Here is a 19,227-nt window from a genome sequence, read left to right as displayed (position 1 = left end):
ATGGGGCACTGTTTTGTCCCACAATGCCCCCTCTGATTCATTTAAAATATCCCCATTTATTATTAATCTGGGCATATATCAAAATTTCCAAAGATGGTAGGGACAGGTCTAGTTCATTTACATGATGCGTATGAAGGACAGGAACCCCTTACAGGTACTCCGAAGCTAAGTGGGGAGCAAGGAGAGTTAGCTCACTCCAGCAGGCAGTGCATTTTATCTAATCATACCTTAAAAGGAGGGTTTCAAAAGCTTTCAAGTGTAACTGCTTCTTCTAAAAAGAATAAGTTGTTGTTGTCGTTTATTATATCAAGTAGATGATGACTTTACTGAAACTTGGTGTAGTTTTACTTTGTACCTGAGTAACAATGGACAAACTCTGCGGGACAGCTGTGGTGAGATGTAATTGCTTGAACTGTGTAGTCTGAGAAGGGAAGGGAGGCGAGGTGAGGGGCTTTGTTCTTGTGTTACTCTCTGTATCCTCTAAAATAAAGGAGAAAGGTGAAATAAGAACATTTTTTAAAAATTCAGCTGAGCTTAAATACTAGAAAGATGGAAGCTTTGTAAGTGTTAGGTTCTAGTTCGCTCCCTCTTGATGAGCCTGGGCCACTCGTGGATCCAGCCTTCCCACTACGGTGGACGCTCGGGATGCGAACATAGCTGTCAATGTTTCCCTTTTTTAAAGAGAAATTCCCTTATTCTAAATAGGATTCCTCGCAAGAAAAGGGAAAAGTTGACAGCTATGGATGCAAACGTGATCCATGCGGGATGCACATTCACAACCCGCAGCGTTGTGATTTGGCGCTTCTGCACATGCGCAACCGCCGAAACCCAGAAGTAACCCGTTCCGGTACTTCCGGGTTCTGGCGGTCCACAACCCGAAGAAACACAACCTGAAGCGTCTGTAGTGCCTTCTGACTGTAGTGCCTTCTGCCAACAGTGAATGTTCCTGAACCAGAATATGCTGACCACAGAGATACATATGTTGGTAACCACAGTTTGTGTAACATCCTTTATGGAACACACTGTGACTATTGCCAGACTGCAGTGGCCAAACTGCCCACTTCTGAATATAAATTTATTCATAAAAATCTGGATATTTCTCAACCAAAAGAGCAATTCTATTCATTTTATCTGTGCCTTGCAGGAGGAGTGCTTGGTGGGTTGTAGCAGCAAAAAAGCAATGGTGAACTATTTTCCAAAGGACATCAGCCTCCTGTTTCTGCAGGAGCCAGACAACCACCTGCAAGTTAACCTGCAAGTTAGGACCTGATAGCAAAAGCATTCTCCCCTCATAACCAGTGAATTCTGGGTGGAAATGTATTTGTTATTATCTCTTCAAAATTATCCTTCAAATACTTGGCTTTGTTTTCATGTTGATTGCTTATATGATTTGTTATATGTGAGAAAATCAATTTACATCATTGATAAAAACTATGGAAGTTCCATTTTAGCTGCCAAGAAGACCAACTCCTGTTCACAATAAAGGTAAAAAGAGAAAAGAAGGTAAAGGACCCTGGATGATTAAGTCCAGTCAAAGGTGACTATGGGGTGTGGCTCTCATCTCACTTTCAGGCCAAGGGAGCCGGCATTTATCCACAGCTTTCCGGGTCATGTGGCCAGCAGAACTAAACCACTTCTGGCGCAACGGGATACCGTGACGGAAACTAGAGTGCACAGAAACACTGTTTACCTTCCCGCCACAGTGGTACCTATTTATCTACTTGCACTGGAGTGCTTTTGAACTGCTAGGTTGGCAGGAGCTGAGACAGAGCAATGAGAGCTCACCCTGACCTTCTGATTGGCAAGCCCAAGAGGCTCAGTGTGGTTTAGACCACAGCGCCACCCGCGTCCTTGTTCACAATAAGCCTGGCTTCCTCTTATAATTTCTGGTGCTTGACTCTTCCTTGGCCTTGCCCCTAGAATGCCCATATCAGAAGCCAGAGTGACAATGTCTACTGTTTCATAGCGGCCCCTGTTTCTTCAGAATGGATAGTTTTGTTATGTTTTTAATATATAACACTTTATTGGAAGCTGTAAAAGGAATATAGTTGCAGCAAATAATGCAAATAAGTCTTCTTCTTCGGCAATCCCTTGTAGCCGAGTAAGATAGTCTTCCATAAACATGGTTTTAAGAATGAGTCTGTAAGTGACTGTGGAGGCCAGTTCTGGATCCACACGTCCTTCCCCAGTGGGGACATTGGTTTCTGGGTGGGAGTTGATCACGGTGTGGATTTGCCAAGCGTGCCTTCCTCTTAGCACGTTTCTCCCTTGCATCCTGGAGATGATTTGTAAATACAAATAAGTAGACCATAACGGTCTTATGTCATTCACACATAAGGAAAGCCATAATCCAATTTACAATGATATCTCAGGCATGTGATTCATTGTTAGTGATCAATATGCATCTTCTCAGTTTGTGAACAGATTCAAACAAGAAAGAAAAGCAAAAAGAACAGTTAAAACTGGATATCGCGCAGGCGAATATTTCTAGTGTTTTGGCTTAATTATAACAGGTTTGTATCTCAGCTATTACAGGTGAGCATCAAATCAAATGGTTGGGATATTCGGAATGAGTAACTGAGCATCCTTCTTGCAAAACAAGAAAGGCTTGTTTTGCCTTCATTGTAACTGGGAGAATTGCAGCTGTCAATGACTCACGGAGCAGATGTTTCATTTCTGGCTGCTTGGGGCCATTCACAAACCCTGCGCGCACGCGCACGTGGCGGAAGTCCTTTCGCCCCGGCTGCTCTCCCCAAATCCAGCCCCGCTTTCCTGGCTGGCTGCTGCCGCCGTCTTCTCCGCCACCAGGGGGCTCTGCGCGCCGTAACGGGCGGAGCAAGGAGCCAGCAAAGCAGGCGGCGACGCGCAGCGGCTGCCAGGGCCGGGAGGCGGCGCGCCTGTGCGCGCACGCAAGGTGGGATGCCCGCCTGCCGCATCGTAAGGAGAACTGGTTCCCCTAGATGGCGACTGAATAATGTTGCAAACACACCCAGTGACCCAGCTCTCCCTCGCCCAGGGGCACGCGCGCGCGCGCGCGCACAGCGATGCTGGAAAGTCCCGGGCTTTCTGCAAATCCATGGCGCCGGCAGCCAGCCGTGCAAGCAATTCCAGCAGCGGAGAGCGCCTTTCTTGCGCAAGGGAGGAAGATGGCTCCGCGGTGGGGCTTCCTCGGGTCCTTCCTGGGCACGCGCTTCTCCCATTAAGTCGAAGGCAATGGAGCTGCTGCTCCGGGCGGGGCGCGGGGAGCCGTCCTTAACTTCTAAACGGAGATGTGTGGGGTTTTGAGGGATGTTGGACATTTCGCTCTCTGCCTGCCCCCCAAAACCCACTGCAAGGCCAGGTAGTGAAAGCTAGGTTGCGATTATACAACAATGCTCAAGGCAAGGCACTCCTGCTATGCGCAGACGCACGGACTTCTTATTACAGTACAGTGGTACCTCGGATTACATACGCTTCAGGTTACAGACTCCACTAACCCAGAAATAGTACCTCGGGTTAAGAACTTTGCTTTAGGATGAGAACAGAAATCGTGCTCCGGCGGCACAGCAGCAGGAGGAGGCCCCATTAGCTAAAGTGGTGCTTCAGGTTAAGAACAGTTTCAGGTTAAGTACGGACCTCCGGAACCAATTAAGTACTTAACCCGAGGTACCACTGTACTTAAAAACAGAGCAGGGCGCTCCCTCCATCTAAACCCTGCTTATGCTCGTGCTCCTTGAGACTTGCGTTTATCTCACAGACATGAGGGATAAGTAACTGGCAGGGAAATGGTTGACCCCCGTCTCCCAAGAACACACTTTTTGCAGTGGTGAAAGGGCCCGTGGGGTTCCTGCAGTGCTTGCTTTCGTATCCACTGGCCCTTAGTTGCATGACAGACAGGTGAGCCTCTTGGGCTTCTCCTGGGGACTCTCCTGCTTTTCCCAGGTGACTCATTTCTGTGTCCAACAAGAAATGCCTTCCATTCTTTTTCCAGCTTCCTCTCAGTGTTTCTGGCCTCCCTTTCCAGATATGTTTTCTTAAAGGCTTTTGTTTCTGTGGCAAGCCTGAAACTGCTCCAGCTTCTTCATTAAAGAGAAAAGGCCAACCATAACACGGCTTGCATTAAAGGTGAGCCACACAGACTGCTTGGATTGCAACCTTCCATTGAAAGAGCTCTGCAGCTCACGTAGAACCATCCAGTTCCTTGGCAACCTGCCGTGCTGAGGCTCCCAGTATATCTCTACAATTAGCCAGCGGAAAAGAAAACGTGAGCCCTTAGCTCTGGGACTTAGGAGGAAGAGAGGTCCTCTGGTCATATGCAAAGTGCATTTCCACAAACACTGAGTACTAGTCACAACCCATCTAGGATTGTGGGATTTAAGAGCAAGGCTTCCAGATGGGAAGATGCAAGGTCTAAAAAAGGTAAAGGTAAAGGTACCCCTGCCCGTACGGGCCAGTCTTGACAGACTCTGGGGTTGTGCGCCCATCTCACTTAAGAGGCCAGGGGCCAGCGCTGTCCGGAGACACTTCCGGGTCATGTGGCCAGCGTGACATCGCTGCTCTGGCGAGCCAGAGCCGCACACGGAAACGCCGTTTACCTTCCCACTGGTAAGCGGTCCCTATTTATCTACTTGCACCCGGAGGTGCTTTCGAACTGCTAGGTTGGCAGGCGCTGGGACCGAGCAGCGGGAGCGCACCCCGCCGCAGGGATTCGAACCGCCGACCTTTCGATCAGCAAGTCCTAGCCGCTGAGGCTTTAACCCACAGCGCCACCTGCGTCCCTTGATGCAAGGTCTACAGAGGCCTAATTCCCATCACTGGTAGGTTTTTTTTAATAAAAAAAATGAAATAACCACTGTCAGTTTCTCTAAACACTAGTCCCATTTCAGACAGATAGTTAGCCCAGTGGTACACTCTGCTCTATATGCCACTGCATTTATTCTCAGTGGTTGTAACTGCTGTGGACACTCTTTCATGGTCTGGGAAGCAGCATGTATTTTTTTCTTCTCTACTACATGCTGTGGCTCACCCTCTAATTCAAAAGGCTGCTGCTGAGTGGATCTCATCACTTTGCAGCTACACAACATGCCATTAGCCCCTGCTTAGCACAAACCTTTTTTCCGTGTCCATGGAAGGAAAAGGTGCATTCTGCCAGGTGACCCTGTAAATGTAAAACGCACACACACCCACACAAACTGGCACTTGAACTGGGAATTGTCCCCCTGCCCCGCCCCAGTCTAACTGGTACAGGGCTGTTTCCCTACACAGAGCCGATCTGTTTCTAGAACAGAACCTGGTCTCCATGTCCACAGTGGCTCCCTTTGCTGCAATGCCCTTTCCTGAACTCTTCCGTTCCTCAACTTCAGAATAGAGTTTGTGATCATCTGGAGGTAGCAGAAATAGTGGTGAAGTTTGACATCAGTCAGATTTTCCCAGCCTCACCCGAGTTGAGATGGATTCTTTGATCTTACGTTTTATCCTTCCCTCGCAGCTTTAAACTGGTGGCATAAGAACTGCTTTCCCATGACTTGCACAACTTCCCATCATGGCAAGGTTACAGGCCACAGGTTGGATCAGAGTCCTGGAGAAATCAATAGGAAAGAATAAATTGGCCGTGACTAAGTTTTCACAACAAATTGGGGCTTAAGTCCAACTAATTTTGTCTGGGTGATCTAACCCAGGAGCAGGAAACCTCAGGCCAGGGGGCCACATGCACCCCCCCCCGCCCACCTGACTTTCAGAATTCTTCCCAGAGCACCCCTCCTTTGAGCGGCTTTGGCCTGGCCTGGCCGGGATGTGACCTTGAACTCTGAGCAGGGCCAGGAAGGTACACCAAGGGTCATCTAGTCCAACCCACTGAAATGCAGGAATTACAGCTTAAGAATCCACGACAGATGGACATCCAACCTCTGCTTTAAAATCTCCAAGGAAGGAGAGTCCACCACCTTCAGAGGGAGTCTGTTCTTCATGATGTTTAGTCAGAATTTCTTTTCTTCAAACATGAATCCATTGATTCCTACCCTCCAGAGCAGGAGAAAACAAGCTTGCAGTTCTTGTTTGTTTGCTAACCTTTTTTTTTTTGCACACCCATAATATAGCTCCAGTTTTTCCTTTTGTTAAACTAGCTCCTTTCAGAATTCAAGGAAATTGCATTGGTTAGTTAATTCAAGGGGAATGAAGGTTATTATTAATGAGATGTTGCAGTTCTCATGTTAACAATTTATATACATGTTGACACTTAGTCTTATAAAGCTTTCTTCTGCAGATTTCTACAGTAACCCATATAAGTTCAGAATATATAATGTTAAATGTCGAGCCTCAAATGTGTTCTTAAATGTTTTACATTAGGCATAGGCAAACTCGGCCCTCCAGATGTTTTGGGACTACAACTCCCATCATCCCTGACCACTGGTCCTGTTATCTAGGGATGATGGGAGTTGTAGGCCAAAAACATCTGGAGGGCCAAGTTTGCCTATGCCTGTTTTACATTGATAAAAACATCTATCTTGAAGTAAAATTCCCTTCGGTAAAGGAAAAAAATGTTTTAAAATTATTGTTTGGCAGCAATCTTTCTCGATTCAAGATGGCCACCGATCTGTGAGGCAGGGTGAGGCAGCTGCTCTCACCATTTTATAGTTTTATTGTCCTTTTGTTGTTTTATTTTATTGTTTTACTGCCCTATTTTATCATTTCATTGTTTTACTTCCTTGTTATCTCGCCAGTCTAATGCAATCTTTCACATCTAGCAAATTTTGCTCATACTTTTGAGAGGTCCATCACGGCTCAGTTTATTCTCTGCCTTTCCAAGTTTCCAAAATAGCTGCCAGACCTTTGTCCCTATAAATGTCATAGAATCCTATGATTTCATCTTGTCAAAGAAAATAAAGAAAAATACAAAAAGGAGTACTGAAATATATACATGACTCCCTGGCTTAATTTTACCTTCCAGCTCAAAATTAGGAAAATCATGTCTCCATCTTGCATTAGGCATGTTCCATCTCTGGCAGTTTCCCCATCAAACTCAGTAATACAATGCTTATATTCAGGCAGTTGTATATAGGATTGCACTGTGATCAGCAGCCAGCAACTGTTGCTATCTCCCTTGGGTTAAAAAACAAGCAAGCAGAAAAAGGAAATTGTCTCTGCAATCAATAATGCAAAATCACACCTACATGTGGTAAGAGGATATATAATTTAAAGAGGCAAGTAAGAGCCTACAGGATAGCTCAGTCAGTAGAGCACGAGACTCTAATCTCAGGGTTGTGGGGGGTTCTTGCCCTACATTGGGCAAAAATATTTCTTCACTCTTCTTCTTTCTTCTTCTTTGGCAATACCTTGTAGCTGAGTAAGATTGTCTTCCATAAACACGGTTTTAACAGTAAGTCCCTAAGTGACTGTGGAGGCCAATTCTAGATCCACACATCCCTCCACAGCGGGGACATTGGTTTCCTGGTGGGAGTTGATCACAGTGTGATCATTTGCCAAGCGTGCCTTCATCTTAGCACGTTTCTCCCTTGCGTCCAGAGTTCGAGTGTCTTCAAAGCCCATAACACCTTTGGTAAAGGCTGTTCTCCAACTGGAGCGCTCGCAGGCCAGTGTTTCCCAGTTGTCAGTGTGTATACTACATTTTAAAAAATTGCCTTGAGACAGTCTTTAAACCTCTTTTGTTGACCACCAGCATTATGCTTTCCATTTTAAAGTTCGGAATACAGTAGTTGCTTTGGAAGATGATAATCAGACATCCACACAACATGGCCAGTTCAATGAAGTTGATGTTGAAGAATCATTGCTTCAACACTGGTGGTATTTGCTTCTTCCAGTACACTGGAATTAGTTTGCCTGTCTTCCCAAGTGATGTGTAAAATTTTTCGGAGACACCATTGATGAAATTGTTTGAGGAGTAGGAGATGGTGTTTGCAAGTGGTCCATGTTTCACAAGCATACAGTAAAGTTGGTAGTACAATAGCTTTGTAAACAAGTATTTTGGTTTCCCTGCGAATGTCGCAGGGATATTCACATTTTTTCACTGCAGGGGGTTGGACTAGATGACTCTCGTGGTCCCTTCCAACTCTATGATTCTATGACAGTTCTAACAACAAAGTGTAATAAAGTGTAAAGGCAAATTGTAATGCACATATTGTGAGCCATATTCAAAATCCTAGTGCAGCCTCAGAGGTGCTTTAAGAACAGCTGTGACTTGGTTGTTGTTGTTCTTGGCACCCCTCAGATTTGAGAGAAAATGCCTTCGGGGGCCAAGTCAAACCGCTGGAGAATCGCAGCACCTGCTGTGGCTGCAGAAACCGGGAATTCATAACTGCTGCAGCCCACATTATTCTTGCTGCGTTAGCACCACCAAAGTGATCTCCCCGGGGTGCAAACTTGGGCAGTCCTTGGCTGCCCAGACAACAAGACACGCCCTCATGTATTGAAATAAGCCTGTTTCCCTTTTTTTCTGTCTACCAAGGAACTTGTGTGTTTACCTAAGGATTTGTACTTTTCAGGAATAGAGAAGCAACCACTGAATTCATTCAGCAGTCCTGGGTTGCAACCAGAAGCCTGCATGGCACCTAGTAGAGACTTAGTCACTTTTAAAGTAGCCAGAATGGGGGCGGGGCGGGAAGGAACGTTCCTACCTCCAAGGCGTATTGTGAGCATATCCCTCAACAGGGAGGCCACGAGTAGGTACTATTCAGAAGACTGGATAAGCCCCCAGAGCTTCTAGCTGCTATCTCAACATAGTTGGCCATAGAGTTCACGGACAAGCCATTTCTCCTCCTCCATTCCTCTCTGCTTTTATTGCTCCCCTCTTTCCATTGCTCCCCTACCCAACTGGTTGCAGTTGCTGCACTTGGGCTGAGCGTGGAGAGGTCTCTACTCATTGGAGCCAAGGAGTTGCTATGCTGGCATTCGTGAATAGTTCCAAAACACAGCTTTTGCTCTTGAACAGTCATACACTTGCAGGCTGCCGGGGGGGGGGGGCAGTGTGTGGGGGAGAGGTTGCTAAGAGAGTGCTGGATTCTTTCAAACAAGTAGTCAGGCAAGCTACAGTCTCTTGAAAAAGCAAAAAAGAGATTTGCTGAATCAGGGAAATACCACTGCCTGCCTTTGCATACTATTATGCTGCTACTTCCTCAGAGAGAAAAATAAATTGGGAGCTGTAACAAAAGAAACAAGAGGTTCCATCTTGCGGTAGGACAGTCTGAGCATTGTTTTCTTAAGTAACCAAGAGTTTCCACCATCCATATTAAAAGTTAGATACCCTCAGTCTGGGCAAGTGGGAACCCAAACATGGAATATTTTCTTGGGAGAAGGGACAGATCTTAGCAAACTGCCTTCATCTAATCAGGCAGATATGAGGAGCCTAGCCTAACACAAGGTTAAGCCTAGTCCTGCAAGCAAACTGTCAACTTCAGGTTTCTATTTTCAGCTTTTAATTAAATAAAAGTAGGAGAAAAAGAAAGCAGCACAAAGATTAAAAAAACAAACAAGTGATTTCTAGCTAACCTCACACTCAGTCAGTTCCTCAGTTAGTTTCAGCAGCCTGCAGTAAAGTGCAGCATCATTTTATGTGCAAAGGACATAGAAGTTGAAGTTGAACAAGCAGAGTTCCTCAGGGCCAAGGGAGGGCATAACTAAAAAACATTTTTATGTCTCATGTTTCAGGAGGAGCAATGATGTCCGATCAGGCCTGAGAAGGGTGCAAAGCACTTATCATTCATTACAGGATATTAGGGAAACAGGTGTGTGGATTGAGAAGGATCTCCTCTTGTGTAGTTAATCTGAACGGATTCGCTAAGCAGGAAACATCCTCTTGCATAGACCCTGAGCTGAGCTCCATATGTTTCACTGTGCAGTGTCTTTGAGGAGACTTTGGAATTCTTAAATGACCTGAAAGGTTAGAGCTGGTTCTTTGACATGGGGGCATTTCTAGGATGGCATTCATTCTCTTTCCCAGCACTCCTGTGTGCTACAGAAGTTTTGCAAAGAGATATTTAAGTGAATAGAGTTGCCAAACAGCCTCTTGGACAGTTGCTAGAATCCGAGAACAGAAAGCCAGAATTCAGCCACACTGCCTCCTCATTGACCAGTCCTGTCATACAGGGAAAGAAGCTGGTCATAGCATGGGGAAAAAGTGATGGCAAAACACTGAACAAAATCAAGTTTGGTTTTTTCATAGCAGATAAAGGAGACAGGCCAGTTAGAAATCTCTCACTCGCATTCCTGCACACCACACAAAAATGCAAGGATATATCTTAATTATGCACAAGGAGGACCAAACAAGTCCCCCCCCCTTTCCTAAAATTAAGAGGGGCTCAGTGGCTGTTTATGTAACCCCCCCCCCCAGTAATTAGAACAAGAAAAAGAAGGAGGTAATTACGGAATGTGAGTTTGCACAAACCAGATTGTATACCTATGTGGCCATGGAAGTCTGAATCTTCAAGGAGTCTTGTTCCCCCACAAATTGCTAAGATATCAGAGAAAGATCCATTCTTCTGGTAGGGGAAAAAATCTTACAGCTTTGTACTTACTAAACAAAACCAAATGTTTGAGGCCAACGCATGCTACGGGAATAGAAATACATTCCAAAACCAAATTAAACAAAGGCCTGAAACCCCGTAGACATGCTTGTGCTGTTTTTATGAAGCATTTGGATTCTCATATTTCTGTAAGTTTAAACCAACTGTTGGAGCAGCCAATGTGCTTTGGGAAAAACACATCAAGTCCTCTCTGGATCTCTCTCTTACACTCAAGCAGTCATATAAACATAATATTCTTTTTTAAAAAGTTTTGGAAGTAGCCCCCAAAGCAATTTTTCTCCTGTCTGTAGTAACAGGAGTCCCGAGATTCAAACCATTCCCTGAGGTGTATCAGCAGAGCTGCCAGATCAGCAATATCCCAAAGCCTGGTGGTATAGAATGAGTTTGGTGTGTGTTTGTGAGTTAAATCTGATTCTTTATAAAGGTACTGTTTTAAAATGATATTGTTCCAGCCCATTATAATGCTGAAAACTCCTAAAACTAAGATTCAAGGACAGTAATATGTCTGGATTACTAGACCACTCCAGCAGCCAGCCAACCTTTTGCAAATGAAGATAAGAGCACACTCCTAAGACAACTTGGTTCCAGTACCAAAGACCTCCACCCGGTCTTCCTTCCCAGTGAACCATCACACATTGCTGAAGGTTGTGTTCCACCTGCTGTATTTGTTTGTCCCACATGGATTTACAGTTCAAGAGCAAGTTTGTTTTTAGCTAAAAACCTACTTGAAAAACACAGTGGCATTACGGTGGTCCAGTTTGCATGTCACAGTAAACCGTAGTTGATTAGTTTACCATGAAAACGCTGAGCTGGGCCACTTTGCTCCCCCCTCCCCCCCAGAGAAACGGAGAGCTTAGCTTAGTGCTGTATCATCTGCTGTGGATCATAATTTGTTTCATGCAAGACCATGGTTTATTTGGAGGGTTCTAGATCATGCGGGGAGGAGGTTCCTCATTTCACACTTTCTTTTTTAAAATAATTTTTATTGCATTTTAAAAAATTACAAATACACAATTACAAATACACATAAAACTCAAAACACCCACCCACACTAAAATGCACCCACAAAAATACATCTTCATTTCTTCTTCATTTACATTCATATTCTATATCTCATCTAAACTTATCCATATCCATCGTACATTAATTGACTTCTGTCTATCTCTTTACGGCTTCTTCACCTCTTTTTTATTTTCCCCTTTATTCTGTATTGAATATATATTTTACCTTTTATTTTTTTTTGTGAAATTCAGTCAAAGCACAACCAAGTTTTGATTTGGGAACCATGTTTGTGCAAATAATTTTTAAACCAATCTCATTTCACACCTTGCACTTCAGCTCTGCACTCCCTCCCGTGAGTGCCTGCACATGGCATGAGTACTCCGAACACACAGTTAGGGCTCACGCCTCTCGCAAGTGTTAATGATTCAAATAACATTATTTGTTTTGCATTCCACCAAGTCCTAAAATACATTGTTTGTCATACTCAGAGCAGGCCCATTGAAATCACTGGAGTTAAGTTAGCCAAGTCCACTGATTCATTTCTGTGCATGACTTCATCAGACACAACCCTATGTCACTGGAGATGGGGCAGCTAACCGAGGGCTGCACTCACCCTTGGTCTATTCTCTGTGGGGGCCAACCCACTCTCCCTTATGCATAGACAAACACCCGCAGGTAGGCTGAAGCACACAGGCTCCCTCCTCACCAGCTGACGTGGGTTATTATTGCCCCCACTCAGCTCCTCGAATGGTCAGACTAATGAGCAGGTGAGATTTGCACCCCCATCATAGCACTTAGTTCCATACCCCAACAAGGCTGTGTTTATCTTAACGTGTCCCCCCCCCCCCCGCTTTTTGCTCCTGCTGCCAAATTGATGGGATCTTGGAGAGCTGGAAAAATTGACTTGCGGGGTAGTTTACATCCCCAAAATGAGGGTTGAGGAGCTAGAAGAAGCTTCTAAATGTCTACTTTGCAATCTCCTGCAAATATTTCTGGAAAAAAATTCTGAAAGAAATACTGTACTTGAAAAGATAACAGGAAAATGTCAAGTCTACTTTTGGGAAATTGTATGAGCTATTATTTTCATGATTTGGGGAAAACTATGGAACACAATACTGTTTTTATATCATATGAATGATATTTAGAAAAAAGTGCAACTAATTTTCAGTGAAACATGCATATGGCTTATTTTATTTTATTTTGCACAGTGCCAGTGACTGTGGAGTAAGCGGAAAAATGTTTCATCAAAAACTGCAGGTGCTATTAAGCGACCTCATGGTCTTGTCTATCAAGTGTGAACTTGCAGGAGAAATTTACTTTGGGGAAATAATCCACAATTTCACAATAAAAAAGGCAAGAAGAAAAGTTTTAAAGTAAATTGGTCAACTCAAAAATATATTTGCAGTCACATGATAGGTTTTTTTCCTTTTAAATCAACAGAAAAATATATTTATTTGGACCAACCAAAAAATACTCTGCAAGCTTTGGTAAGTTAATCAAAAGTAGGGGGCGGGAAATGGCTTGGGGTGGGATGGAGTCCTGGTAGAAATGCCCAGTATAGGCCATGGTGTCATATCAGAAATGCAGAAAATGTAATTTCATAATTAAAACAGGTATTCACATGTGGGTTTATTTAGTGGGACTGCACAGAGCCCCACTTGAGGAGCAAAAGCTACAGGCAAGCAAATCTGAACATTTGTTCCACTTAAAGTAAGTGGGACTTTTCTCTCCAGACTAATTTTCTCTCATGCAGGCCAGGACTATCTGTCATAATAGGACAAGCAGTTAGGAACTGCAAGGAATCTGTGCCATCTTGGAATGCAGCCACATGAGGGCTGAACTTTTATAGACTGAGGGAGAGCAAACCAGGTGTTAATGCAAGTCGAACAGCAAGGGCATGAGGAAGAAAATTAAGATGTCCTTGGGTTGCATAACTATTTTAACCCAGAGAAGTTATTCCAGAATGCCACTCTTTTGGTGTTAGTAATTTTATTAATGGACAGCTTGTATCAAAAACCGATGCTCTTTTAAAAACTATGTAGATGTTTGTGCTGTTATTATTAACTCATCTAATGTATTTATAGAATCTAGTAACATTTGCCAGCTAAATGAGGGCAGATCTGACAAGCTTGTAAAATTCCATCAGTTTAATTTGGGTTCACATATTTAGTTTCTCTTTTCAGCTAGAAGAGCCATAAATAATCTAAGAGAAAGAAAAGTGTGCTCCCTCTCTCAAGAATCTCTCTCAAGAGCAGACAGCACCAGGCCCAGCCTTCTGCAGAATGACATGGCCTTAGCTGGGGCACCAGACTTTTGTGTGTCAGTAAACTAAAGGTAGCCAATTGTTCAGTTTATTGTATTTTAACCCCCATGAGAGATGTAATTTGGATTTTCTGCCTCACATATCAAAATGGCATCACCTTAACAGAGTTGTGTGAGGTTAAAACATGAGGTGTTTGGAGAGGAAAAACACTGTACTCCAAAGAGCTCCTTGGAGAAAAGTAAAGATAAAAATGGAGTAAATCAGTAAATTCAAATTGTTGTGCAACCCAAGTATTGCTAATTGCATGGATCCCAAAATGCACCTAGTCAAGCAAACCTTTAGAGCAAAGGCTAACAGGGCACACTGGCCAAACACAGTTTGCTCCCCTGCACTAAAAGAGACACAGCACATACCCAATAAATACTCACCCATAATACTTTGTACTTTTGCGCAGAAATCCACAGCTCCCTTTACCCAGCAACTGCTTAGCATTTCTTAAAGGACTCACATTGTAGAAAACACTTTATGATTCTTACTTGTAAAAGGTCCTGTGCATACACCAAGAAGCAGGATGGAACCCAGAAATGGGGTGATGTCTGATAGCTATTGTAGAATGAGGTGTGTTGGGGTCCCAGCCGCCCAGTGACAGTGACCTTGGCCTGCACCCTAAGTGCAGTGTGTGGCCACTTCTTCTCTTTTCGGTGATGGTGGGAGAGCACGGCCTACTTCCCTCACAAGGGAGTGAAGCAACAAGAGCCCAAGGGGGGAAAGGCCAGCTTCCATCAGCCAAGCCCTAAACATTAGGAAGAACTTCCTGACAGTAAGAGCTGTTTGACAGTGGAATTTGCTGCCAAGGAGTGTGGTGGAGTCTCCTTCTTTGGAGGTCTTTAAGCAGAGGCTTGACAACCATATGTCAGGAGTGCTCTGATGGTGTTTCCTGCTTGGCAGGGGGTTGGACTCGATGGCCCTTGTGGTCTCTTCCAACTCTAGGATTCTATGATTCTATGCTGCACCTGCTCAGCGAGCTTTGATGGCTGGGGGTTCCCACACCTGCTTGAGTGGCTGGCTCTACAATAAGTAACCAAACAGTTAAACCCCTGTGTTGCAAACAAATATCAGTAATATCCAAAAGCAACATGATGACAAAGTACACCAATGCAATGTCAATATAAAGGCTTCATATAATCTATACAGAACACTGAACAATATGAAATATGCACTCTCTGCAAAACCAAATAAACAGAAATCTTCTAAATCTCTGAAAGTCACAAAATATGCACTCTTGGTGGATTCTCTTGAAAACATAGAACCAAATAAACGTAAGTCTTTCACCCCAAATGATTGAGGGACAACTTACCTTATGGACAATTTCTACATCTGAAAAGGAATTCCTCTCTCAATCATGATTTTCATAAAAATGCTGACATGCTAGCAGATTCTCCGAGTGCCAGGGGGTATCCTTCTGATATTGTCTATAGATCCAAAATCAAATCGCTTACTAAGGATCGTACTTTGCTTCTTGGTCCCACAACTACCCCAAGTGCTCAAAATTGCATTATGGGATCATTAGAATACACCTCTCATGCAGACAGAGTTATTAGAATAATATGCAAACACTGGCATGTACTCTGGAATATACCAGGTTGTTTTGAATTTCCTTTAATAGGCTTTAGGCCTATTAAGCGTTTATATTGAGATCGCATTGTTGTACTTGGTCATCATGTTGTTTTTGGATATTACTGAGTGGCTGGCTCTGGCAGCTGCTTTTTTATACTTATAATTGTGGTAGTGGGTTTACTTTTACTCACGTTGGATGTGCCTTTCCATGACAGGTACAGAAGCCCACTGTAATGGCAGCTGAATCTGGCTTCCACACCAAAGAAAGGACAGCATCCTCCATTCTAGACAAGGTTATAGCTGGCTAACTTAGAGGGTGAATGGCAGGCTGTGTAGCCCACACAGCTCTGTCCTCTGACTTGCCCCCCGCCCCCTGGCACACTTTGCTGCCTTCCCAGCACCAGCCGCCTGAGGCACCTGCCCTACTCCGCCTAATGGCAAGGCATGTGTACAACTTCTGCACATGGGCAGTTTGCAGGTTCATTGTGAACTATTATTTCTGTGCTGCTTGTTGCCAATGGCCTGTTGCGCTTTGCTTCTTTGTTTTATAGATTGCACATGCTTGGCTTAGCATACCTTTTCATTTGGTCTTTGGTTGCTTCAGGAGTAGGGTGGTCATCTGCCTGAGATTCCTGCATTGCATAGATGACCCTTAGAATCCCTTCCAAATCTACAAATCTGATTCTGTGTGTTACTTCTCAGGAAACACACAGAGGATTCAGCTGAAAGGTTTCCAGGAAGGTTGTCAGTGATCAGATGTCCTGCCTATACCTTTCCCTAGTATGTGGGAGGCCAGCAGCATTACCTGCTTTGAATTTCCTGGGGGGTGAGAAGGCCATTATTCTCAAGAGAGCTGCTCTGTAACAGAGCCTTCCCTTGACAAATAACAACAGGGATTGTTCTTGTTTTTCACCTTTTTATTACAAGAGTGCATTCTCTTCCCTATTAATAAAACAAGATGGATAAATAAAGTCAAAAGTAAATAAAAATCAATTAAAGTCAATAGTCAATATAAATGCAATTCACTTTGCTTCTCTTAGTCCCACTCATCCTGACCTTAAAGCAGGCATGCCTACTTTAAGATTTTCCATCCTCTCCTCACAATTTTTTAAGCCCTTCCCTCCTGCTCTTCCTCAGTCTACTTGAAAATTTTGGCTTGTTAAGCTGTTGTCTGGTATTTCTCCAACAGAGGCTCCTCTCAAAACATATTCTTGACAATAGAGCAGTTCACACTGTTCACAAAACTTATTTCACTGTTTGCCTTTTCTGTGTCTCTCTTTGTAGACTTTGGTTCATTGTTACATGGCTAAATACCAGGTACCATTTGGGCTATCTGGGATCTGTCACAGGATCCCTATGAGCAGAGGCAACTTGCAGGACAATGTGTCACAGACAGAACCTTCCTGGCCAACTGTCCTGAGTCAGAGCCAGATTTCCACTGCTTCCCTCCTACTACAGGATGCTCTCCAGGAAAGAGTCCGCACTCCTTTTTGCAGCTTTGTGCTGGCTGAGCTCCACTCTGCTCTCTCCCTGGCTGGGGTCAGGTGTGAAGCCTTGATCTGTTTCTGATTAGCAGCCAGCAGCAGAGCTCATTAATTGTCCTGTGATCCTTGCCCTAACTCAGAGCAGCTAACTCCATCCATCCAAGGCTGGGGCAGAGGGCAACCCTTCAGGGACAGGGGGAAAAGGCCACTTCCCCTCCCCCCATCTCTTCTTCCAGCCCGTGCTTCAGAGAAAGACCCAGCCCCTCCCCCATACACTGCAACTGGAGCTGATTAACTTCCTTGGCCTCGAGGAACAAATCATTCTCCTCTAATCTCTCCCTCTCCCTCCTTCAGTAATTGCAGATCAGCTCCAATCCTTTTCACTAAAGTAAAGGAAGGAATCACTCCGTTTTTTGTCTGCTTCAACAATCTGAAGCTACTGATCTTCCCTTCCTTCCCATAAGCAGAAGGCTAGTGTGATGCACTGAATTCTTCCCAATGACCACAGAAATGAGTGAATGCAAAGGGTGAATGACTGCACAGGGCTCTTCAAAAAACGTCCCCCAAAAGCCATGCCATGCCGATCAACCCTGGATGCACATTTGTGGTTACTATACTTAGCCACGACCTGTGAATTGGCAGTGGACTGGGAGCGGGGGCGAAGAAAGGCGCAGCGCGCGCTGCTTGGCTCCTTCTTCAGCGACTGGGCTAACAGTTCGGGGGCAAAGGAGGAGCCACTGTCAGCCGGGATGAGCCAACTCTGCTGGATGGGATGCCCCCCCTCGCCCCAATTAAGAAGGCAGACAGAATCGAGGACCGAAACTGGAACAAAAGCTTTTTTTTCAGCGGGGCTGGGGCGTTTAGCTCCGGAAATGCCCACCATTTGTCTGCATGGAGACACCAGACAGCTGCATCCGCGGATGGTCACGAGGGGCAGATTGCGGGATGATCCCATCGGGGAAATATGGGGCTCCCAGCGCACGTGGCGCTTGATCTAATCTGCCGCCCACACAAAGGGGTCCCCCCCCCGCCTTTCCCGGCACAGAGCATCCATTCAGAGATGCTCATCCCGCCCGCTTGCCCGAGGGAGGTGCGCGCCTTCTCTCTACCCCCCTCCCTCCCTCCCTCCCTCCCCGGGCGCTGCAGCCCCCCACTTGCCAGCCAGCCGCGCTCTCCCGGACAAAGAGCTGCTCTTCTGTTACCGTTTTGGATCTGGTCTGTGTTGGTCTGTTTTTTTTTTAAAAAGAGAGAGATATCAAACCTTTGATCTGGCTGCGGAATTCCCTGTTTGGGTGGGATGGGAAAATGCGCCACATTCTAACGGAACCTGTACCTGAACGGGGAGAAATTCGGCAGGAAAAACCCGTCTTGGCATGGAGAGGAAATGCTTCTGCGGCATGGCTGCCCCGTCGAGGGGCTGTTCAAGGCGCAGGAGCTGGTTATATGTACTGCATGCATGCGATAACCCCCCCCCCCCCGCCAGAGCAGAGGTGTCAGTTCTCACAACCGCCCACTCACATCAGCTTCCCTTGCCCGAACCCCGATATTATTTAATGTTCATGAGCAGATAAGACAAGTCGCCCTTCGGAAAGGGCGCATTTATTATAGAACAGCCAAGATCACAACGCTGTGCGCTGGCGGGGAGAAAAAGCCGCGCCGACTATGGCGGCTACGGCGAAGAGGCGCCTGTTTGGGGCAATTCTCCGGCGGGGGGGGGGAGGGAGGGAAGCGGCGTCTGGCCCCCTCCTTTCCGGGTCGCCTCCTGCTCCGGGGCTCCAGCAGGCAGCGCTCAGCCTGCGCGCCCCTCGAGGCGCCAGAGCCCGGGGAAGACCTCGTCACCATGGCAACAGGGGCTTGCAAGAAGAAGAGGAAGAAGAAGAAGAAGCATAAGAGTGCGCGTGCGTGCGTGCGCGCGTCCTCCCTCTTCCTTCTCCCGGCTGCCTGGCCTTCTCTCGCGTCCGCCCCTCCTCCGCACAGCCAGACACCTTCCGAGGCGCAGACCGCGGCCCAATGCCCTGCAAGAGGAGCGTTGCATTCCGGGGCCCCTCTCTCACGCCCACCACCTCTCCTCGCGAGGAGGCTGCCAGGGACTCCGGCCTGAGATCTCTCCATGGCAGCGGCGCGAGATGCCTGGCGGCTTTCCTCGCTCCGCACCCAGCGAGCCTTCTGGGGGCTGAGCCTCGAGGAAGCCTGCGGACAGTGGCGTAGCGTGGGGGGGTGCAGGGGGGGCCGGCCGCACCGAGCGCAACATCTGGGGGTTAGGGTTTTGTTGTTGTTGTTTAGTCGTTTAGTCGTGTCCGACTCTTCGTGACCCCATGGACCAGAGCACGCCAGGCACTCCTGTCCT

The 19,227-nt window shown here is 45.9% G+C and overlaps 1 long non-coding RNA gene across 1 annotated transcript; it reads right to left on the bottom strand.

Moving 5' to 3' along the window:
• Nucleotides 1-1,004: 1,004 nt before the first annotated feature.
• LOC307220075 lies at nucleotides 1,005-18,329 on the bottom strand. Its single transcript, XR_013840690.1, has 3 exons — nucleotides 18,039-18,329; nucleotides 5,419-5,557; nucleotides 1,005-1,240 (listed from the first exon to the last, which is right to left on the bottom strand). It is a non-coding gene; the product is annotated as an uncharacterized lncRNA (long non-coding RNA).
• Between the last annotated feature and the right edge of the window lie 898 nt (nucleotides 18,330-19,227).

This window comes from Podarcis cretensis (assembly GCF_951804945.1).
Source record: "Podarcis cretensis genome assembly, chromosome: 7".
NCBI lineage: Eukaryota > Metazoa > Chordata > Lepidosauria > Squamata > Lacertidae > Podarcis > Podarcis cretensis.
This window is presented reverse-complemented; position numbering and strand designations above follow the sequence as displayed.